Here is a 25,573-nt window from a genome sequence, read left to right as displayed (position 1 = left end):
GATACACAGACATCTACACTATTTTTAATTGATGTCGGGAGCCGCAATCACTAGTAAAAGTAAGGTAAAAGGGACCTGAAAACAGGAAAAACGCCGGCTGGGAGCAAGGCCCCAGTAAAATGCGGCCATGACAGAAGCAAAGTCCCATGGATCCTGTTGATGGACCTTCCCTAACTTTGAAGAATTGCGTGCATAGGCTTGAGAATGTTCCCTCTTTAATTGAGATAATAGATGCGCAAGCAAAAACTATACATAGGCATAATGGAAGTAAAATTGCAGCAAAAGGGTGCCCTTTAGGGTGTGTAAGGATGTTTTTTGGTAACAGCAGGAGGCCAAGAAGAACGAGTCGACCACTTCCTCATAAACAACAGACCCCAGCTGAGAACTGGTGGAAAACAACCATTTGAGATAAAAAATAGGGTAAGATATTTTAAGATTAAATAAGTAGTTTAATGAAGATAGAATTTAGAATATTAATAATAAGATAGTAAGATAAGAGATATATAATAGTATAAGTGATAGTTAAGAAAATATAGAGACATAAGGATAGAAATAAGATTGATAGAGATAAATATATAGTAGTAAGTAAGTTAAATAAGACTTAGGGTTAAGGTTTAGCTTTATAGGGTAAGGATATTTATAGGCCTATAATAGTAAATAGTTATAAGAAAGTTAGGAAGAAAACCAGGACGTTCATAAATGTTTGACTTAAGAAAAACACCATCTGTGGTTGAAATTGTTAAAGGTCAAATTTATTGTGAGTGCAAAAAGGATGTATGTGGGCATTTGGTTAGCAACATAAGATACATTTGTGGGTACAGGGCTGAGTGGAAAACCTATATAAGCTTGTGAAAAATAAATAAAAATTGGCAGAGCCTTGAGCTCTCCCCAGGAAGAGGATTCCTGTCATGTTCGTCTTTTCTTTTTTGCCGCTTCCCGATTCCCCCGTCTCAAGCCCTGACTCTCTCCTGGAGCTGGACTCCAGCAAATTGACTACATCCACAAAAAGTAAAGGAAGATACTTATCAATTCACATCATCTACCATTGAGATGAACACGCAGACATCAGTAATTCACTGTCCAAGGGCTAAGTCTCTATGTTCAGAAGAAAGACCAAAAGAAACATGAAGATCTGACAGTGGGAGCTATGTACAACATAAACAGAGAGAGGCAATATAGCTAACCAGTCTAGAGGGAGGGAATTAGTGTAGGACATTTCCAGGTGTCCTGATCTGTATGATACTATCAATGACATGGAAGTACCTGTCTTGAAGGGTGGGTAAGGATGATACAAGAGATAATTCAAGCAAAGTCCTTCATTCAGTTACTGGAATGCATATTGAATTGAAAGAAATTTTTATTATTTTTATTAAAAATAATGTCTATGTGTCTTTCACTTAAGAACACAAGAGGAAGGCAGGTATGGTGACTCACGCCTATAATCCCAGCACTTTGGAAGGCTGAGGTGAGAGGATTGCCTGACCCATGGGTTTGAGACCAGCCTGGGCAACTTGGTGAGACCTCATCTCTACAATAAATCAAAAAATTAGCCGGGCATGGTGGTGCATGCCTGTAATTCTAGCTATTTGGAAGGCTGAGGAAGAAAGATTACCTGAGTCCAGCAGGTCGAGGCTGAGATGGCTGTGAGCGTGCCACTGCACTCCAGTCTGGGCAACAGAGTGAGACTCCAACTCAAAAAACAAAACAAAAGAACACAAAAGGAGAGGAAAAAAAACTATATAAAGCCACAAAAATAAGCACTCATAAGCTTACAATAATATTAAGAAAATAAAATTCAGTAGTCAAACAGTCACTCTTGGTTTATTCCAGAATATTTTAATCTGATCCCAGAAATGGCAATAAGCAATGAAACTAAAATAAAAGCAGCTCCTTAGAACATTCCCTTGTTGTTCACCATGATTATCTTACTAACTTGGTGCTTAGATCATACAGCACTGTAGGCAGTGTTTAATAAGGAGAAATTTATGCTAAAAGATGTTAAAAATGATCATATTACTATCATTTTTGAAATACAAGTTCCTCTCTGAAGGATGAGGTTTAGTTAAAGTCTGAAGGGTTTTGCTTATGTTCTTTTGATCTGTTGAAGGTGACCACATCTAAAGAGGTCATTTGTATGCATCTGCTGAACCCAGGGTGGGGTTTGAGGAACAGCAAAGTGTTCACTTAGGGAAAAAAAGGAAAAAAAGATATCCACGATCAAGTCCTTTAATTCATTGACATAGCTGGTACTTGAAGAGCAAGTTCCAGTTAAAACAACCTAAGAATTGGATGGATTTTTTTCTACTTTAGCTCGAGAAGAGTGCCCGAAACCACACGATTATACGTCAAATGCACAAACAAACACATAGAGGAAAATCTCAGACAGTTGAAGGAGCTCTTCTGCAGGAATTCTTTGGAACTACCAGCACACTGGTGTCTGCTGTCAGTGCCAATTACAGTGACCAAGATGATCTCTGCTTTTTTTTTTTTTTTTTTTTAAATATCTTAGCCAGCTACAAACTGGATGACAAAGCAGTTTCAAGGCTAAAATCTGCCTGTGCCCACTTCCTGAGATGCTGAAAGAATGTGTATGTGTGTTTGTGTATGTGTTTTCAAGTATCATTTTTAAAACACTAAAACTGAGCTTCCTCATTTGATGGTAAAATGGGCAGTGGCAGCAGCACCTTTGTCTAAGATACAGCATAGAGCCAAATAGCAAGTGAGATATTGGTTATATAAAAGTGTAGATGTCCCCATGGCCAAACCGGAGAATACTAACCTACAAAGTAAAATAAAATAAAAATTTCACCTAAACTCCAGGATAACCACCTAAACCCCATGTTAGTTTTTGGTATGTGACCTCCTTTCTTCTGATTGTGAGAAATATCATGACCCCACTGTACAAATGATGGGATCACTACTAAATTGATTCCGTGTCTACCATGCTTATGAGAATTGGCTTGACTGGTGTAAAAAAAAAAAATTAGGCCAGTGCTGTTGCTCACGCCTATAATCCCAGCACTTTAGGAAGCCAAGGCAGGAGGATCGTTTGAACCTAGGAGTTTGAGACCAGTGTAGGCAACATGGTGAAACCTCATCTCTACAAAAATAAAAATTAAAAATTAGCTGGGTGTAGTGGCATGCACCTATAGTCCCAGCTACTCGGGAGACTGAAGTGAAAGGATGGCCTGAGCCCAGGAGGTCAAGGCTGCAGTAGGCCATGCTCATGCCATTGCACTCCAGTCTGGGTGACAGAGTAAGACTTCAACTCAAAAAAGAAAAAAAAAAAAATGGAAAAGCAAATCAAAGGCCCTTTTATATTTTTCCTTTTTCATTTGATATATATATATTTACTTTGTATATATATATTTATAAATAAATACATATATGTATATATACATATAAATACTATATTTTCAATTCCTAAACTGTGTTAGAATTGGCACATAAATATAAGTGAGTTTTGCCAAAACTGTGAAACATTCATTTTTAGTATTCTTTTTTTAAAAATTTTATTAAAAGAACTCTTAACATAAACTCTACCCTCTTAATAAATTACAAAATGTGTTTAAGTGTAACTTTTTACATTTTAAGTGTAAGAACACTTACAAGTGTTCAATATAGTCCTATTAACTAGAGGCACAGTGTTTACAGCAAATCTCTAAAACTGATTCATCTTGCATAACTGAAATGCTGAGTTCACTAAACAAGGCTTATTTCTTACACATGCATTGTCAAAGCAGTGAGAAAGGCAGACCCAAAAGCTCAGACTCTAGATGCCCCAGGACTGAAGCCTAGTTTCAGGATCTACTGGCTGTGTGACTTGTGGGTAAGTTGCTTCACTAACCTCTCTGTGCCTCATTTTCCTCAACTGTGAAATGGAGAAAAAAGAATTGCATATCATTAAATTGTGAGAAGTAACCATATGTTTATATACAAGAGGAAATATGCAGAGGGTGCCAAAAATGTATACACATTTTAACAAGGGAAAAAATTGTATTAAAATTATAATACTCCATATATGCCAATAACAAATGATGAATACAAGTCACATTTGACTTCTGCATTTACAAGAGGTGCTCAGAGTGGTCATCACCAGTGTCTAGACACTTCTGATTACAGTGAACTAAAAGTAATATATAGATAACATCTCTTTAATGTGTATTTTTTTTGACACTCCGCAGTATATGTAAATATAACAAATATACATGTGTGTATGTATAGGAGTATATATATATATAATATATATATTATACATTGATTATATAAAAATTGTGTATGATATCTATACATTATATGCAGCATATATTTTAATTAGATATATTTATATATATTGATTGAAAGTACATGGAACCAATACCAAGGAAGTATTGACATAGTTGCTGTCATCATCACTGAAGCATCACTACCCCTGCAGAATATCGAGAAAGGAAAATGTCATGGCAGGTGCCACAGGGGCCCTTATGGCTTGATATCTCTCCTTACCAACTCTCTTGTCATTTGGATTCAGATAGATATGAAAAAACAAAATTCATCCATTCGTGTTCTTGAAAAACTTAATTTTGCAATATCAAAAACTCTGGCAGATACAACTCACAATAGAATACCTGTAACATATAAAATACACACACACACAACATACACACACAGAGACACACACACATGATTCTTTCTGTGTGCTGAGACTTCAATTGGTGGTTATTTTACCCTTTAACTTTGGATTTTCCAAATTATCTACTTGCCTTTTATTATGTTCAGAAATAAAAAGATACCAGGTGTGATGACTCACGCCTGTAGTTTTAGCACTTTGGGGTTGAGACAAAGAGGACTGCTTGAGCCCAGGAGTTTGAGACCAGCCTGTGCAACACAGCAAGACCTTGTCTCTACAAAAAATAAAAATAAAAAAAAAACTAGCCAGACATGGTGGTGCATGCTTGAAGTCCTGGCTACTCAGGAGGCTGAGACAGAAGAAAAAATAAATAAATAAAAAGTCCACATTTTTAAGATGGGGATAATTTTAGTGTGACTGATCACCACTGATCATTCTTTGAATAAGAAAGGCAGATGAGCACAGGAATAATACAAATATTGCTCTGAAAAATGTGAGTGAACCAAATCTGAAAGAGATTAGTAGGAGAAATAAAACATTTGAACAAACCATCTGGCTCTTTCAACCCAGAGGACAAACTTTCAACTCCTGCAAGCCTGAGGTGGGATGACCACAATAGACAGGTTTATTGACCGTTGATGACACATGACTACACACACATTTTCTCCCTTATTCCCACCCCCACCTTCTAGGTAGCTATCAGGACCACCATTTTCCAAAGAAGGAAACCAGGGCTCAAGGTCACACAGCAGGTCAGGAGCCGCAGCGTCAGAATGCCAACCTCATATCTTGGTGCCAGGTTAAATATACTTCCACCAAGCCACAGAAGCCATGGCCTGCCTGGGGCCTTTCCACGGCTCTCTTATGTCTTAATTCATTGCTTCTCCTGTGTCTCCTCATCCCCGCCACACTACAATATGCCTTTGGATACTGACCAATTTGCAGTGAAAAGTCAGTAGGAATATAAAAGTCTCTCAAAGCTCCCACACAGAGGCCGTGGCTAAGGTGGGGGCAGCAGGCCCAAGCCTACCAGTGTCCTTGCAGTCATGCAGCTGCAGACACTCACACTCTGTCCCTGTGAAGCTTATAACGAGATTTCAGCACCCCATGGAACCCTGTGTCCGCTGGCATCTGTGACCGTGGTGAGTGACTGCACGGGAAGTGACTCTGCTGAGCCAAGGCAGGCCTGCCGTCTGGGCAGAGAATTGAGTATGGAGACCCAGAAAAGGATGTCTGTCCTCTTTGGTTCTGGGGCAACCACTGGCCTGTCCTGGAAGACAGGAAAGGGAGAAAAAAATTACAGGATGTATAAGGAAAGCCTCACGGTCTGATTGTATCCAGTCACCTTATCTAGGCATTCAGTGTCCACGGCTTTACAGAAATAAAGAATTAAGATGCAGCATAAGAAAGGCCTTCCCCAGCTTGGATTGGCCCCCACATGATTCTCATTTATGCCTTTTGGCAATATTTTTCATGTCATTTCTGCTGCTAATTATTTAAACAAGGAAGTAAGTGCGGTGTCCTGAGTCAATACTACACAGCCTGGTGTGCGCACGTCCCATTCAGAAAAGGCATTTTCTAGTCCTGTGCAAATATTAATCAACTTGTTCATTTTGCCAGGCAAGTAGTTAAGCAGCCCCAGTTCATCAGTGCTTAAACACAGAGGTTAAAACAATAGAGCAATGTAATTGTGGAGCTCATGGTGAGGGCGTGTGGAAGCGTGTATTCCCTCAGGGATAAATCAATCAATCCTACTGCAGGTACTGAAGGAATAAACAGTCCTCTGTACCACAAGAGCTGATCAGTAACGAAACACTGATGCCAATAATCACCATTTTTTTTTTTAGAGACAGGATCTTGCTATGTTGGCCAGGCTGACCTCAAACTCCTGTACTCAAGTGTCCTCTTTCTTAACCTTCCAAGTAGCTAGGACTACAGGTATGCCACTGTGCCCAGCTGCCATCTATTCTTAACACATCCATATATCTATTGGCAGATTCTGATTAGCTTAAGAAAGGCCCGTTTTTCTCTTCCTTCTGCCTGATTTTTCAAGAGATTCTTGCTTTTGCTCTTTTTAGTTCATGACAGTCAACGTGCAGCATTTTGTGTTATATAAAGTGAGTTCTATCTCTTTCCTCGCACAATGCCTTGAGGAAATATTCTTTAAGGAGGCCAGGAGCTCTGATCCTGACTTAATCCTGTAAGAGTCCTGGGATGTGCTCAGAGCTTCTCTCTATGGCATCCACTGCCTGATTCTAGAAGTACTTGGGGCTTCAAGTAACTGTTGCCAAAATAGGAGTGTTCTGCTCCTAAAATTCACTGCTTTAACCCACATTTGAATTCTGTTCATGAGACAGAGCGCCCATCACTTTCTCAACGGATTAACTCCTTGATAGTTACAACTAGGGGGATTCAGCCACTCCAGGGTACCAGCAGCAAGGCTTTTGAAGGGTTGAAGAGTGTTTCTTTAATTTTTGATTTAATAAAATGAGTGATCTTTAAGTACTTTTTTTTGTTAGCTGTACTTATTTAAGAATGATGCCATAGCACTAAAAAATGAAGGTGTACATGACAAATAAATACGCGCTCCTTAAGTGTTTACTCTTAGAAGTACTAGGAGAGACAGTCTAACCTTCAGAGTTGAGCCCTGCCAGTAATTTTCAGCATCCTATAGAGATTTTCTTTCAATGATTTTCTGTACACAGTTCCTAGAGCCCTAACCCTTCACAAGGACAGTTTCATCCCTCACATGGGAATTTTCCCTGGGTTCTTTTCTTTCAGATAGTTTTCTATTTTAGATAAGGGCAGGGAGGAGAGAGTGGGGAGGTTGCTTAGCTTTAACCTCCAAGAGTTGTGCAGTCAAACAATGAGACAGAAAACACTAGAAATATATAGCAAAAAATTAAAATGCATCTAACATACACAATACTCTAAAAAATGATGTCCTTTTCCCAGAGGCACTACTTAAAATTCGGCTACCAAAATTAGGCACATTCATCCTGAGTTAATAGTTAAAACAGCTAGGCTTTCCTGAGCAAATGTAATCCCTACACAGACCACTTAAGATAAGACTAATTATTATTCCCATTATACACATCATCGCAATAATAATAACACTGACAATAACTATAATTTATTGGCTGCTCAACTACATGCCATGCACCTTACTTAAAATATCTTCATTTAAGCCATGCAGTAGCATTATGAGGTTGGTTCTCCAATTACTCCCATTACACAGGGAAAGAAACTGAACCCACAAAGGATAAATAATATATCCCAAATTCCTGATAATAAATGCCAGGATTTAAGCCAGATTGGCCTGATTCTGGACCTCTTAACCATTTTGCTATACTGCCTCAAACAAACACTTGGTACCAATAGCAATCAATGATGGTTAATAGGTTTTATTGAGCAACTGATTTCTACTTTTTCCTTAGGTTCCTCATCAAGGTTTCTGTCACTTTTATAGAGGTTCCTAAATCAAAACAGACTACAACTACACAATGTATGTACACACACATATAATCATAAGGTCGAATTTCATATGTATTAAAATAACGCTCATATGGGTACTGAACAGAATTATATCCCTACTCAACTTTTAGGTCTAGGAGCAGGACCAACATGGACATTTAACTTCTTATATCACATAGTATGTAGAGTAGGAGTTATTATTACATAAGCATCTCTCATTGTTAGACATATTATTCCCTGCCCCTTGATGTATAGAAAGATCTAAGATAACATCAAACTGCAACCATGTTTGCTGACACAGCTGTGAACCACAACCAAGAAGTCATCTTTTCCAAGTTGAAATGAAATGACACAGAACCAGATGTGTCACACTTCCTAAACTGTGGGTAGAATGATATTAGGAAACAACACTGCAAAATGACCCCAAATATTACATCATGTTTCACGCAAATGAAATGTGAGAAAAGATTTTTGAAACACCATTCTCAAAAGCCCATAAATAAACACATATTTTCCGAATAAAAATAATTTAATTATTTAAGATCCATTTCAATACATTTAAAATAATTGATACTGTAAAACAAACTTTGTAAGAATGCACATAATATCACCACATTATAGGGGAGAATGTAACCTTTTCTTCCAGAAGAAAATGAAATCTTGTCCTGGAATCTAACACTAACATTATTGTACTTGAGACTACAAAGCCTCATGAAGACACAGGCTGTGAATCTTGGGAAGGAAATGACCGCCATATTGCTCCAGGAAGTGGAGACGTGGTAAAGTTTTCTAAACTGTTTGAACTAGAACTCAATGATATCGTCAAACTATTGTTTTCCCTTCTTTGACCACTAAATACAGGGACCAGTCTTCTCTGGGGGTAAGTGGCATCCTGTTATGGGCTTGGCATTCAGAGCACTGCTTGCTCTGTTCTAGAATCTGGAATACTCAAGCAATGCTGCTGCCATCCACCATCTCCAAACAAATGAGAAGTTCATTTGCATAAGCCTCATTTCCATTTTATTCATCCTCTGCCTAAATCTAGATCAGGATGTTTTAATACCATCCCATCCCACTGTGGGAGGTCACACAAATTTAAGGAGCATTCGTGGTCGACAATTAGAAGGCATGGGTTGCAGAGTTGAGTTTATATTTGAAATTAAAAACCGAAATAACAGAAAGCCTGTTGTGAGACAGAGAATAAGAAACACAAAAAATGCCAGCAAATGTGTAAATATGGAAGAATCCGAATCACCACCATGGACTTCTATTTCTGTGGATTAGCTAGAAAGCCACTTCTAGGGGGTGCCTAGAACTCACTTCAGGTACTTGACTTGTACTTTCACACTTAATCTTTTAAAGGATCTGGGAAATGAGGACTTTTTTTTTTTTTTTTTACTTCTTATGTACAAGTAAAAACCCAAAGGAAAAATAAAGTCCAAAGGTAGGTGTTTTTGTCAAAATTAAAATCCTCTAAAAAGAAGAAGCAAGATTCAAACCCAGTAGTGTCTGCCTCTGTACTCCTTTCCTTTACTCACCACCCCACCTGTCTTCTGCTGATCGACTATTTTCTGATAGTAGCTCTTCATATAGCAGGAGTGTGTCCTAATAAGCTTACACGTATTATGCTTCAGGGATTCACTCAATTTTTGGGTATTTTCTTCTCTCTGAACATTAGACAGACTAAAACTAAGACACACCATTAACTTTAAACTAAATCCTATTAAGGTTTATGAAGCAGATTTTTTTTTTAGCTGTGTGGGAATGTTATTTTCCAAGAACAAACTGACTTGTGTCATAATAAAGGTATTATAATAAAGATGCATACATGCACACACATGAACATGCAGGAATACATAATCTCTTTTGAAAATATAATCTCGTTAGAAGGAAAAAACATACTTAACATTTGAAAGTTCTGCAAAAATCCTGCAATACCACCAACACCTTCCCTGGCTCATTAATTCTGCCCTAAATTTGCCACTGTCAGGCAAACCAGGCACACTGTCCAGGCAGACAACCACCTGCTCTTAGACTGACTGTGCCTGGTGTCTTGACATTCTATTGATTCCAATCCAAAGCTTATGTAAAAAGGGCAGTTTGGAGTCCAAAAGGAATTTCAGCCACAAATGCTTTGGGAGAGATCCAAACAACTAAAAACAGAAAGAAAGACAAGATGCAAATCTGAGTGACAAAACTGAGACAACCCAAACCAGACTGGAGAATGTTCAAGGACAGATCTCCAAATGACCCAGGCATCCTCTTTTGATAACCGCTTAATTTAGGAAATCCCAATCCTGTGCATGGAATAACTACCCCTCCTCCCAATCTGGAATATTGGTGGATATAGTCACCAAGAAAGCATGCACTGTTATCCCAGCGGTGTTGTTTTAGAAGAGAATGCTGTCATTTTTGCCCTTTAAGTCCTTATGCATATTCAATAGATACTTGCAATCCTATAAATACAGTCCTGATAATGACAAAGGATTAGAGTTATGAAGCAGTTAAAATTAACTAGAAACTATGCAAAGAGCTTAAGACTATCACGTCCTTTTATCTGCAAAACAACCCTATGAGCTAAGAGTTTTATTTCCATTTTACAGATAAGGAAAATCAGGGTTCGGAGAGGTAAATTAATTTGCTCTAAGTAACTGGAAAATGAGATATGAGGAAAGACAGTGCAACAGGATTCATTTATAAATTTTCTGACAGTTTCCTGCCACTCTTCTTCCTTCTCCTAATAATCTAGGCTTGAATGAAATTGGTATATGCCCAACTTCTAGATCCTGGCACTTGTAGCTTGGGTGGCACCCACTGGTCATAATCAACTCTGTATAAACAAGCTGACTCTAGAGGGTTCTTTCAATCCAGACCAATCCCCCTCAGTCTTTATTTTAGCCAAGAGAAGACACACATTTCAAAATAAAAATAAAAATATTAAAAGGAAGGAGAAGAAGAAACCTGTGATCCCATGGAGTAGTGAGGCCTGCCTCTAGCCAATCCCTCCTCTCCATCCTCCCACTTCCACCAGCCCACTGGCACAGTCCCCACTGATTTCAAAGGCAACTTCCAAGAGCAGGAAAAGCCAGGAGGTCCAACCCGGCTAGCAGAAGGGAGGACCTCCTCAGCAGGGGAGGACAGAGAAGGATGAGAGCTAGTTGCTGCAGACACCAGTCATCTCAAAACACGAATTCAAAGTGCTTTTCCAAAGCTGATTTCTACCCGGGATTCCAGGACCGATCAGAAGCTAAGAGGTTCCAACAAGGAGGAATGTGTTTCTGCTGCTCAGACATTTCCCAGGTTTGCAAGACAATTCCAGGTTTTTGAGTGGCCGTCTGTATCTGAGGAGCAGAGACAGCCAACCAGGTGTCAATTAGACTCAATTAACCCTTCCCATGACAAGGCAGCAGCATTCAACCTGCAATAGGTCATGAATTTAAGCATTATTATAATCTGAGGCAAAACTCCTTCAAAAATAAAAGTCCCTGAATTGAACAACATAAAGTAATATGTGAAATAGTGAGGAAGTTCCTTAAAATTGGTTTGTGATATTCCTCAACCCCATCCTGGCCACAAGGTTACAGCATCTATTTTCCTTGCCTATGTCAGGGTCAAGACTTTCCCAGAAGACAGGCCAACGCCTCCTTCTCTCACACTGTTGTAAAAGCTTACTTCTTTCAGGCAGCCACTTAGCCGTCCATTCTTGGTTTATCGCCATCGGTTAACATTGTTATTGCCGCCATTATTATTCAAAATGATTATAGTCTTATAAAGATGTTCTCCTCTGATGTTAATGTTTGCAATATGCTTTTATATGGCCTAGTTAATATAGTGAAACTGCAGTTGTGTGAATGGTTACACGTAGAAATGGGGGAAAATAGGTGCCAAAGTAGTCTGTTGTTTTTGCTCTTTTGTTTTTGTTTTGTTTTGATTTGTTTTGTTTTGTTTGTTTTGTTTTTTGAGACAGGATCTCACACTGTCACTCAGGTTGGAGGGCAGTTGTATAGTGTTGGCTCATCACAGCCTCGACTTCCTGGGCTCAGGTGATCCTCATAAGTAGCTTCTCAAGTCTCCCAAGTAGTTGGAACTACAGTAGCGTACCACCACACCCAGCTAATTTTTTTGTAATCTTTATGGAGACAAGGTCCCACTATGTTGCCCAAGCTGATCTCCTCTCAATCTCCTGGGCTCAAACAGTTCCCCCACAGTGCTTGGATTACAGGCATGAGCCACTGCTCTTGGCCACCAATTTATTTTTTAGACAACAAACTGAGGGTCGTCATGTGCATAGGTGACAACAAAAAGATGGCACTAGGTGCAGCATTAAAAATATCTGGATTTTTCCTGCATAAGTCACAGTGTGATAAACTCTCCAAGGATAGTGATGGGCATTTGTGGAATAAAGGCCAAAGTTTGTCCATGACCTTCTCCCTCAAGTCCTGTTGACAGTATAACAAGTAAAACACACATCGAAGATAGGGCATGGTCCTCGGAGGCTAATAAACAGACTGAAAGAGAGTATACTGCCTAGAAAGCAAAATGTTGAAAGGGAGCATGACTACAGGGAATTCATAAAAACCCAGGCATCTCCTTTAAGATGCAATGGCAGTGAGCTTGTGACCAGAATCCTCTTCATGCTTATACTCAACTTTAATGTCAAGAGAAATTTTGTTACAGCACTTCAGGGGAAAATGAATTCATATGTCATCTACAATAAATCATTTCACTTCCTCCCTCCATTTTTATATATATTGACAAAATGTAAAAATACATTTTTAAAAAATCGATTCAGCTTTGCAGCTTTCTACTCAAACGGCAAAAGTAGCCATCAGAAATACAAGATTCCAAATCCTGTAAATACGTTATTTAAATGGGCAGCCTATATATGTAGAGTCAGTCTTTAAAAATAATAATAAAATAAAAAATGGGCCAGATGTGATGGCATGTGCCTATGTTCCCAGCTGCATGGGAGACTGAGGTGGAAGGATCACTCAAGCTCAGGAGTTAGAGGCTGCAGTGAGCTATGATTGTACCTCTGCACTCCAACCCGGGCAACAGAGTGAGGCCCTGTCTCAAAAACGAAATAAAATAAAATAAAATAAAATAAATGGGGTCCCCTACAATGGAATTCCGCAAGCCTCAGATTCACCAACCCAAAATGAAAAATGCAAGTGGTACTGCATCACTTATTTTGAAGTTTGAATTTCCATTTTATTTTTAACAATAGCTTCACAGTTCACTGACAAATGTCCTGAACTATATTTAGAAGAATAACAGTATTTAAGATCAGAAGCGCACATGGGCCGAGCTGGCTTTCCACTCTTTCTAAATAGAAATACAAAACAAGTGCGTGTTGTGTGAATCTCATGTCAAGGATTTGGGTCTGCCAGCAGAATTTCTGCTCCCCTCTGATGACTGAACACCATTGCTATTGTGGGTATGGCTGGCATCCTTTCAAAGTGTGTCTACAATGCCTTTCTCCAATGCGTCACGTATTTCCACCATCAAGCAAGCCATTAGTTTTGATATAAAGAGCTGCATATTTGAAATGAACCTGAAAACATATAGGAAAAATAGCTTGTTAACCTACCCCTAAAAGGTACAGCCAGTCTGCCCTGCCATTGCATTTAGAATTAGATTTTTCAGAAATTGAAAATCACTGTCTTTGGCTTTCCTTCAAAGAATGCTTGAGGTAACCAATACGCTGATTATTTTCAAAAGAGGAAAAGAAGGTGTTGAAAGCTTTTAATAACATGTAAAGTTTGCAGTTTGCAAGCACCAAACCCAAAACAATGGTAATGTTTTAACTCTTTATAAGTGCAAGCCACTCTGTGTACTGTGTAGAGAAAACAAATGCTTTTTGCCTCTATGCTTAACTGAAGGGAAACAGTCAAATACTTTGAGGCACTGGAGGATAACCATGGTATGGGGTGCAGTGGCTCACGCCTGTAATCCTAGCACTCTGGAAGGCCATATCTGGAGGATTACTTGAGCCCAGGAGTTCAAAACCAGCCTGGGCAACATAGCCAAACCCCTCCTCTACCAAAAAAAAAAAAAAAAAAAAAAAAATCAAAAAATTATCTGGGCATGGTGGTGCATACCAGTAGTCCCAGCTACTTGGAAGACTGAGGCAGAAGGATCATCTGAGTCCAGGAGGTCAAGGTTGCAGTGAGCTGTGATAGTGCCACTGCATTCCAGCCTAACTGGAAAAAAAAAAAAAAAAGAGAGAGATAACCATGGTGATGAAAATACATATTTCTTGTCCTAAAAGAAAACTATAATCAAAACTTACTGTTTTATAATTAAAACGTAAAGTTTTAATTAACACTTATAATTAAAACAGCATTGAATCTGAAAGACACCCAGATAACTGGAGGCCTAAGTTTCTGAGGCTGCCTCTGTCAGCCAGAATTTCCAATGCAGCACAGATTGCGAGTAAAGAAGATCATTTTACCTCCTGATTGGTCATGGTGAGCTCCACAGTAGGTCATTAATCAGAGGAAACATAGCATATAGATAAACAAGTCCATGAATAATCTCTTAATGAGTTAGTGCAATAAGCACCAGTTCCAATTCTAGAATATTCACTTACAAATGGAGTTTCAAAGGCAAGAGGGAATTAAGGTTTACTGAACTCTTTAAAAGCTATCCCCCTCCCAGGCATTGTGCTAGACACTTAACATATATTACGTGCTTTAATCTCCACAGCCCAGTCAAGTAAGTGGCATTATCACTTCTTGACAGATGAGCATTTGACACTCAGAAGGGAAGGCATTGAGCTGTAGAATAAGGCTAGAATCTGGCTGAAGGGTGACAAAGTCACGCCCCTTCTGTCTTCCCTCCTAAACACTTGCACTCTCTGCAGCTCTTGTGCAGAGGCTTCAAACTGCTGTAGAATGTTCTGTATTCTTTAGTCCATTTACTCTATGGGAGAGAAGTACAGTCGAGGGCAGGGTTTTCAATGCTTGCTGTACAAAACCACGGTTTGGGGCCCTCAGGGATGTAGGTTGTTCATCTCATCTCGTTATTGGATTTAGATACTCTCAGCCTAGGATGACCACTGGGGTGGCAGATGTATGTGCTGCTCCCAAAGCAGAGAGCTAGTTTTATCTCCCCAGTTCCAACCTACTTGTGCTTACTAAAAAGGTGAGTAAATTTGAGAACACTGTTTTGGAGTTTCAGAACCCCTTAATTTGTTCCAAAACAATATTTTTTCAGTCAGCGGTCTCACTCTGTCACCCAGACTGGAGTGCAGTGGTACCATCACAGCTCACCATAGCCTTGACCTCCTAGGCTTAGGTGATCTTCCGTCTCAGTCTCCTGAGTAGAGTAGCTGTGATTATAGGTGCATGTCACCACACCAGGCTTTTTTGTGTGTGTGTGATATTTTTGTAGAGACAAGGTCTCACTATGTTGCTCAGGCTGGTCAAGAACTCTCGGGTTCAAGCAATTCTCTGGCTTCAGCCTCCCGAAATGCTAGGATTACAGGCATGAACTACTGCACCCAGCCTCTACAACGATATTTTAAGAATGGAAAACAGATATTGCTATTGGTAGATATTTTTGAATTTTAAAAAATATTTCAATAAGAACAAATCAAACTGTCCTCACCCCGAGAATGTGGGGAATGGGGTGCTCACAGAGTCCCTTATTCCATCCACCTACATTCCACCTCAAAGTATTCAGAAATGGCAGATATATGCATCCAACATTTACATGCAAAAGAACATTGTGGGCCTGTTTTAGACATAAGGATTGTTGTGTAGGATGATCTGGGTCTCGGTTTCGCCATCTCAGTGAGATAGAAAAAAACCCCAGGAACAAGAGCTGAAAATAAACAACCTCAGACTGAGGACAAGGTTGGGTCCAGTTGGCTGAATGACTTCCTTGGCAATCCCAACCCCCTATTACAGGCTCTGTGTTAGTACCTGCCAGATTCACAAGACAAGTGTGGCTATTAAGGGCTGAGAAAATCACATTTGATAACTTATTAAATAAAAGCCAAAGCAAAAATATTTGCTTATCGAGTGACCACAGGCCTTTTCTGCCGAGTCAGTTTGTAATAAGTGTGGGTGGCATCCAGAGATCAATTTAAGTGGAAATGAATCGTGGCTTGGTGGTGCTGACCCGATTTGTTCTTGAACAATGGCCAATGCCTTTGTTTCCTACCTTGCCTGGTATGTCCTGGGTACATTTTTTTCTAGAAGAGACTAAAGAGGTGCAATTCAACTAGAGTAAAAAAATACTCTTTGGAAGAATAGCTATTTGCAAAGACAACAAATTGACCAAAGAAGAGGTCTCGGGTTTTTCGTAAGTCTCACATCAATATAAAATTTTGCAATTTACAAGAAGGTGGTTGTACTTGCGAAAGATGAGTTGGAACAAATTTCTGTATAAAGTGATGGCTTAATAGGAGCCATGTGGCCAAATTCCTTTGCACTCAAAAAAAAATCTTCAATTTATTTAAGGAATAAAAGTAAATGCTGCATGGGCAAAATGCAACAGAAAGGGAAGAAAAGGAACTAAAGATAAAAAAGCCATCTCCAAATTTCTAATATAATGATTCTCAAAAGGACTGAGTTCACATGTTAATGGGCAATCCCAAAGCCTCCACAAAACCCTCTTTGTCTCAAGATCCTTTGTGACTTCTCAGCATTGATGTTTGTGAAATAGCCAAGATTATCCTGACTCTACAGCATGAGGAGTTGCCAGATAAGGTAAAATAAGATACAAATATTGCATGGACCATATTTATGCAAAAACTTCATTACTTATCAGAAATTCAAATATACCTGGGCATCTAATATTTTTATTTATCAAATCTGTCAGTCCTAGTAACAGAACAAACAGTTATGGGCAGATGTTGAATGAACTATTTTTGAGCTGGTTAATGATACAACCCAGAGGTCCTTAATCACTGGTCGGCTTCCTGAGAAGCACCTTGAACATGAAAACGACTGGCATCCTCCCCTGTGGATCAAGCACTTCTTTTAAGGGCCAAGCATCACTATGGTTACAAGCTCCAAGGTGAGTCTGGATGCACAGTCATTTGAGAATGACCTCATCAATGAAGAAGACACAATAAACCTGATTTCTCTTGTGCTCAACTAACTCCATCAGGCCTTTGTAGGTGGTTTCAAAGTCTTAAATCTTAAGGCAGCGTTAACTTGGGAACATCAAAAGGAGATAATGTACACCCAGATATTGGTTGATAAAATATTGTCATGGACCCCTTCTTTATTACCCGAATGAGGTTGCTGAGAGAAAAAAATCATCTTTGCCCCAAATTAGCAATCTAGAAGCACAAACAAGAATAGAACCTCTGACACTTGATGCTAGAATTCACCCCGTGCTGTCATTGCTAAACAATTCCTTCTTACATCCTGTTTCTCGAACAGCTGAAAGCCTTGGCACACCCAACAGAGGGAGTTGAGACATTTTTCTAGGCTTAGCTAAGACCCATACTCCTTCATTCCAAAGTAACTGTGGAACATAAAGAAACACACATCTGAATCAAAAATTGCCTCAATAGATGTAAATTGCTTCTTCATTTTATCAGTAAATGTTAACATAGCATTAAAAGTGAGTAAAAACAAATCTAATTGCACCACACTGAAAATAAAACTCAATTACTTTTTACCTCCAAGGATACATGTGTGAGTGTGTGTTTATGTGCGTGTGATGTGTATGGTAGGGGTGGAGGTGAGGAGGAGGGAGTGTCTCTTTCATGCATCTGCAGAATTTCTTCTCTGTGGTATATTAACCATTTAAAATAACTACCCACCCACCCCACAACTTACATGGGGAATTTCCCTCCCCTGAATGTTATGCTGACAATTCTGAATTGCTAACTATGAGTTTCAAATGTTCAAAATGATGACTCAGCCAAGGAACAATATTCACACAAAAAATGTGGCTCATCAGTGATAAGAATGGTTGAGAACTGAACATCTCAAACTGAAGCACCACGTGTATGTCCTAGGAAAAGAGTAGCATGGAACATGATAAGTCATAAAGGTTCCCTCTTGAGAGTTACTCACACTTGTGTTCAAATCCAAGTTCTACCTTGACTGGCCATGCAACCTTGGGCAGATGACTCAAACTCCCTTAGCCCCTTAGTCATCTGTAAGATATAAATAACAACAGCTAACTCCAAGGACTACTACAAAGAGAAAGTAAATTAATATGAGTTAAGTACCTACCACAGGCAGGACACACGGCTCATGAAATGGGACGGATAAGAAGTCAAGGGTATTACTGTGGAGTCAATGAGTCAGCCAGTCACCATATATTTATAGGTGCCAAGGCAAAAACTTGTTCTATACCTAGCTACATGCAGAACAAATTAGATATTAAAAAATATCAAGACCTACTGTCTGCACATAACTGACTTATAATCAACAAACCAATGCATGCTTAATAACAAGTCCTTCTATGAACATAGAACAATTAATTACATAGACATCACAAAACATTCTAGAACATATAACCCTACTCCCATGTCTGCACTGGAGACATAAGGCATACCTGCTTGGGAAGTTAATGAAGATAGCAGTTAAATAACAACTACAAAAGAACAACATACAGGTACAAATGGAAGTTCCTGGTGAGTAGCCAAAAGTGGTATCATTGATAAAACTATGAGCTCAGAGGAAAAGGGACCCACCATGAGTTAAAACAGTCTGGGAATTCTTCATGAAAGATAAGTCACTTGAGATCAGTCTTGAAAGAGGAGTAGGGTTTAGATAAGCAGAGAAGAGGAAATCCTAGGTTTATGATACAAGTAAAGCCATAGAAATGAGAAAACACAGGACTAAGTGATGACTTAAAGATATACAGTATGTTATTCATGCTGCTTGTAGCACTGAATGCCAAGCACAAGAGTCAGACTATTGCTGTCTAGACCCAAGGTTCCTGACGTATTATTGTCCCAACACTTTGCAACTGTCAGATAATAATGATCATTCTCAAGACTCTACCCCCAAATATTTGAGGTTGCATAGATAAGATTGGTTGTAGTCTATAAATAAAAGTTGATAAACCAGCACTACCCCTTCCTCCCAAAACACATGCACACGTACTCATATTTTTATTTCATGGAAAGCAAAATAATGAAGTCTTTTGATACATGGTTTATGTCACTGCCGTGAGAAATAGGAGCCACTAAGAGCTTTGACATGCTAACTCACTAGACACTTGATAAGGAAAGAAGGTGACACCTGTGTTTTTCAAGCATTAAAAGCACAAGGAGTCAAAGGAGAACATGGCTCTGCCCTTGGTCCAACTCGGCCCACCTTGTTCCACCATGGCAAGGAAGTCAAGGAAGTATTTAATAACAGTTGAATAATGTTTACATTGAGTTCTATCTTTTAAAATTAATCTTTGGCATAGCTAGCCTTTGGGCATGTCAGTGGAAGGGAAGAGACCAGAGATTAAACAAACCATTTCTCCTCTCTGCCACCTATATCCATCACCCCATCCATTGGGTTACAGTCCTTATGTTGCCAATTATGAATAGGTAAGTGAGAATGTCCTATTATGCATTATTTGGCCACTTAATAATTTAGTATCCTCCATACCTACAACTTTATGGTTTATGAAAAGTTTCTGAAACAAATACGGTGGTTGGGGGAGGGTGCCAAAAAAGTGTATACACATTTTAAGTATGACATTTGCTTAAAAGATGGCATCAAACAAATGAATGCTAGTATCATCATGCGACAGGCAGGACAGTCAAAGAAAATGGTGGAAGCATGGTTGAGCAAATGTCATACTACACACTGTTACCGTAATTCAGCTTCAAAAAGTAATACATAGATAACATCGCTAAAAAAAAATATATACACACACACACACACACACACACACATATATATATATATATAGGTACCCCCTGTATATAAGAATGTGATAATTTCCATTTTGAAATAAATTCTAGAATATAAACATTATAGCAAACTCCAGCTTAATGTCATGGCATAGTTTTCCACAGAAACACATTAGCAGACATGAAGTATATCCATTTACACTACTGCAACCTAGAACAGAGTAGATGAAGAAAAGTATTGGGTTCCAAATCCTTAGGATGTCACCAGGGCCCAAGATTTACTGTTATCACCTAACGTCATAGAGATACAATACCTCTGAAAGTGAAAAACTGTCCGCTTCCTTAAGAAACAGATGCTTAAGTGACAGATGCTTTAAAATCTAAGCTCTTGACTCAGTAAGCAATACAATGAAATATAAGAATAATGGAATATATTAAGCTATCAGAGCCATTTTCAAAGAAAGAATAACTTAAGAAAAACACAAGTATAAAGAATTATTTAAAAGCATGTAGCTCACTACTTATTCCTTCACTAAGTGTACAAGTCAAAGCACACCTGCGTAATATTTTAAAAAGTAACTAGCCGGGCTGGGTGGCTGGCTCAGCCTGTAATCCCGCGCCTTTGGGAGGCTGAGGTGAGTGGAATGCGTGAGCCCGCGGGTTCGAGACCCGCCTGGCAGTGAGACCTCATCTCTACAATAAATCAAAAATCAGCTGGGTGTGGTAGCGCATGCCTGTAATTCCGGCTACTCGGAAGGCTGAGGCGGAAGGATCGACGGAGCCCAGCAGGCGAGGCTGAGGTGGCAGGGAGCGGCCACTGCACTCCAGTCTGAGCGACCGAGTGAGACTCCAACTCAAAAAGTAAAAAAACAAAAAAGTAACTGATTGCTAAATGAAAAGTCACTTGTCTGCTTCCAATACTGGGCTTAGATTGAGATAAGAAAGTAAGGCTGTGAATTCTAATGCATGAAATGATAAAGGAGTTGAATTACTACATGCTCAATTTTCATATGTATTTACTGAGTTATTTTCAGTATCCTCACATTGATTCTAACCTGGAGTTGGAATTTGAAACCCATAAAATAAAATTTAAAAAAAAACAAGGGCTTTCACCTTCAATACTCAATGCAAACTTGGCAAAGAAACAAGAGAGTATCTTTGAAGGAGCCAAGCTACAATTTACGTGTCAGAATGACAACTCCACCCTCCTGGGTGAAGGCTGTCAATACCGGAAGCAAAAGAATGAGATCGTGGTGATGCACATTCTTATTTGGTGTGAAAGCTCGTCACTTTCTGTTCTTGATTTTCTCTAAGGTTGAAAGATGATATGCCCATTTGGAGAAAGGCTGTTTAAAGAATACTGTGGTAGTCAAAATGGCCATGCCAACATCTTACAAATACCACAAGACTCACTGCCATATTCAATTAACATGATCCTAAAATTTGATTTGGCTAGAACTTTTAAAAGAAAACAGCTTGGTCATGACAACACTTGTGATCATTTTTATGGTTAATGCAAAAATCCTTCCAAAAGCGCAGGAAAAGAAAAAAAAAGCTCTAATAACATTATTTCAGGGTTGGTATTCTGCCATGGTGTCATCACTATGTAGCAAGACAAATGTATTTTTTATTAGCGCTGATAAAAACAAAACAAACTGTGATAACCAAAGGGCTAGGGGACAAAATAAACCTCATCTGAAATTCTTAGAGCACACTCCTCCCTGTGACTGTCTGCAAACTCTTATGAGAATTCGAAAGTACACTGGCAGTGCCCTGGTTCCTAACGGTTCCTTGTCTCTAACATTTATCTCTAAGGACCAAGTTGAATGCATCCAGGATGGGTGATATCTGTTGCACAAAAGGATTTCCCCTTCTTGCTGTCCTGGCCCTGGTCTACAGTCCCAGTACAGAGGACTCCGTACCAGACTCTGCCCTCTTTCCTTCTCCTGGTGCCGTTTTCTGATCAACTGCAGGAATCAGAGGAGCTCAAACTTCCTCTTCACTCGATGCCAGGCTGGCAAAAGAAAATCTGCATTGCCCGTGGCAGCCTTGGCAAAAGATGTCCGGCTGCCAAGAGTGTGGGTGATGGCAGAGCTGCTTCGGACAAACACATTTTCTCTTTTCTTTCTAGGAGACATCCAAAAATGGTGCTCAAAGACAAAAATAGAACTCATCTGTAGTGGCTAAAGTGCCCTCCTTCCCACTACAGGGCCCTCACTAGCTTGTCACAAGGCCTAAAAAAATCCACCCTTATGTAGTCCTTCATTTCAGTAAAGCATTGCAGTTACTAGGAAATTGCTGTTAAAATATTATTTATCATGAAAGAGTTGACTGATCCATCAGTACCACAACTGAGATTTCTAAAATAAGATAGAGTCACCTGCAAATCCTTAAGATAAGAGAATAAGAGATTGGAGAAAAGGAAAGACTGAATGAGTGGCAGGGAGATGTGGTTAATATATTCCAAGCACTGTGCTTAGATGCCTCACACACGTAACTTCTGAAGTCAGTAATAGCATCTCCATTTTACAGACAGTGAAAGTGAGTTTCAAAAAGTGAAGTCCATGAGAGAAGAAAGATAAAGACAGCAGGAACAGGAGGAAAGTGCAGCCATGGTTGGGCTCCACAGAGAAGCAACCTCATTAACCGAGGGAAGGAGGGCATGGGGCACAGGATCAGGACATAGAGTCCCTGAGGAAGTTCATGGAAACAAAGAAAAAAAAGACAGAAGAAACAGCAGATAACCTGGATGTGAAGCCCAGACACCATCCTTGTCTCAGCTGGTCCAGAGCTGGTCTGGGCTTCTTGAATGCGAGCATATTTTTAACGAGACTCCCCATCTGCATTCTATACCAAGAAAACAAAATTCATTCAGAACCAAACTTAGTAGTGACAGTTAATGCCTTCCACATGGCTCTTGGGTCTGTCCAATTCTTTCATGATTTCCATGTTCCCTCTCCTTACAATAAGCCTTTAAATTGCCCAAGCAGGAGGAAATACTTACCTAAGGCAGCACTAGAACAAAAATCTATGTGGCTTGCCTAAAAGGCCCATGATCTTCTCCAGCAGCCTCCCTCCCACAAACAGAATAGAGGCAGAGCCTCCCATCCCTTCTCTACCTCATCTTCATTTGCCCCTCTGTGAGACAGGAAAGAGTATAATTCTCAAGGAACCTACCCCAGGGAGAACAGAGACAGCTAATGTCCAAATAAGTAGTCAGGTTCCTTTCTGGTCGTCCTATCCAGGCCTCTGTGACTCGCCAACTGAGAGGAGGAAAAATCATGCTGTTTATTTGAGAGTTCAATATTCCCCTGATCTCTACATTAAGAGAAAATCATTTGTAAGTCACTTACTGTGTGCTAGAACCTCTTCTAAGTCCTTCACAGAGATTAACTCATTCAATCATCATAACAACCCTGTGAGTAGGTAGACACTCTCATGATCGGCATGGTACAGAGAAAGATATTGAGGCAGGGTAAAAGAGAAATTCACTCACGTTCCAACAATGAAGAGGCAGAGCTAAGGTATGAGCCAAGGCAGTCTGACTCAGAATCCATGCTCTTAAGCAATGTAATGTGGCAACAGGGCAAACACACACATTGCAAACACACAGTGTATGTCTTCCTAGAATGTGACATCTTGGCTTAACAAGGGAATTAGGCTGAAGAAGTTTAGAGGCTCCAGAAACCTTTGGAGCTTTTATCATGTGCAGGCATCTACCAGGGATGGGGCAATCATAGAGTTCAAGGCACTGTCCACTTAATAGGTTCCGAGGGATCCTATTAAGGATCCTATTCCGAGGTTCCCAACGTGTGCATGTGATTGCAGGTACCTTCCCCAACCCCAGCCTGAAAAAATTACCATGGATTACGCATCAAAACATTTTTCATTTAAACAAGATCCAACAGATGTGTCCTTCCTCTAAATCTCAGTGACATAGCCTGAATCATGAGAAATTCTGTGTGACCTATGGAAGTTATTTTCATTAATTTTTAGTCACAACACAAATATTAATACTGAAAGTTCTGCACTGTATTACCCTTCATCTGGCAGAAATGGACTGCTTTTTCATCCTGACTAATTCACAAACGACCAAACTGAAAAATATTTATGCTTGCTCCATTCCTGGGAAGCTGATACACAGAAGAGATCTGTCTCTTTTTTTCATGCCAAAAATTTCATAGTACCCAATACTGAGACTATTTTTCAGCCACAAGATGACATTTTCTTTCCCTGTAGCTAGGCCAGAAATATAAACTTTCTATATTCTACCATTATATATTTGGATCAACTACTGAACAATACCAAATATTGCATATCCCAAAATATTTTCACCAAAACAGCAGCAGAAATTTCCTTCTTACACACATATACACACATGAGCACACACAGAAACAACCATTGGAGTGATAAGGACTATGTCTTTAGGATTAAACTTAAAAATGTACGTATGATTATCTTATAGGCTCAAAAATCAAAATGATTTTCTTGATTCCTTTTTGAAGCCATTTTATTCTGAGAACAGTCCCTGATTTCAGTCTTAAACAGAATAATAATATGTTGTGTTTGCACTTTTTTCCTCAGTGAAATCTTCCCTTGTAAGTTTCTACAGTTAGACTCAATGATCATCCAGTGAATACTATCTTCCCTGACCCATGCAGGTGTGACACATCAGGGTTCAAAACTTTGACTTTCTCTCCCTAACACATCTGGGCACTATTGTTTGTCAGATTGTGTGCATTCTTCAAGGCCCTCAACCAGAGTGAATTAGACCAAGCACTTATGAGAGAGGATCTCTATCCAGGTATAACCTACTTTGTCCTTTGACTCTCAGTCTCCAATGTATGAATCATCAGGTCACTTCATGGAAAAATACTACTGCTGGCATAGTAGCATTTGCAAATTTCCATAAATTTGTCATCTTCTTATGCTAGTTTATCTCTTAGCATGGCCTATACTTGGCAGAGGGCAAAAACCCATTTTTCTTATTCTAATGATGGTAGGGTTACAAAAATCGGTGCATTTTTGCTTACCCGTTGTCTACAGAAATCACTCCCCCAATGGTGAAGTTTATGCCTGGAGGACTAACAAGGCAATGTCTTTTCTCCCTTGAGACAAGCCCAGATGGTGGGTATTTTGTAATAAATTCCATTACAGTTTCCAAGGTCCCATGGATTCGATTGGTACGAAGACATCAGCGTCACATCAAGTGCATTTTCCCTCATAAGTTGAAATAGGTCTTTTAATCTAGAAGTCTCTTTATGCTACTTCCAAGAGTCTTTCAAGCAAGACAACCAGAAATAGCAACTTTTATTTTAACAGCTAACACACACTGTATTTTAAAACCAGTAACCTGAACACAGGATGCATATACATCTTAATATACCATCATGTATTTGGTTTCTGAAATCATTTGACAATTTAAAAAAATAAACAAATGTGGTCACTAAAGATTCAAATAGTAGAGAGATGGCAGTATTAGTATTAATAAGATTCAGAAACTATCAGGGTTCCAGAGGTTACATAATATTCTCAATGGCAACATCAAGGTCATTATTTCTACATCCAGCCCATTAAAACAACTGTAGGATCACTTGTCGCATATCGATACTTTAACTGAAAATGAATGTGACAGATTTCTTATGAAAAAGTAGCAGCACACA

General features: G+C 39.2%; 1 protein-coding gene across 3 annotated transcripts in view; it reads right to left on the bottom strand.

The window, feature by feature from the left end:
• The window catches only part of FLRT2 (fibronectin leucine rich transmembrane protein 2), a 97,170-nt gene that overhangs the window by 35,980 nt on the left and 35,617 nt on the right, over nt 1–25,573 (bottom strand). Inside the window, exon 1 of one of the 3 annotated variants that reach the window (XM_008071526.1) lies at nt 23,088–23,107. The exons of the other annotated variants lie outside the window; for them this stretch is intronic. The gene's annotated coding sequence lies outside the window, so the exon portion shown is untranslated. Of the gene's footprint in view, nt 1–23,087; nt 23,108–25,573 lie in introns of those variants that run through there. 3 annotated transcript variants of the gene reach the window in all.

The sequence above is a fragment of the Carlito syrichta genome, unplaced genomic scaffold (assembly GCF_000164805.1).
Source record: "Carlito syrichta isolate Samal-C Ts95f unplaced genomic scaffold, Tarsius_syrichta-2.0.1 Scaffold314361, whole genome shotgun sequence".
In the NCBI taxonomy this organism is placed as follows: Eukaryota; Metazoa; Chordata; class Mammalia; order Primates; family Tarsiidae; genus Carlito; species Carlito syrichta.
Note: the sequence above shows the minus strand (reverse complement) of the source record. Positions and strands in the feature narration are given on the sequence as shown.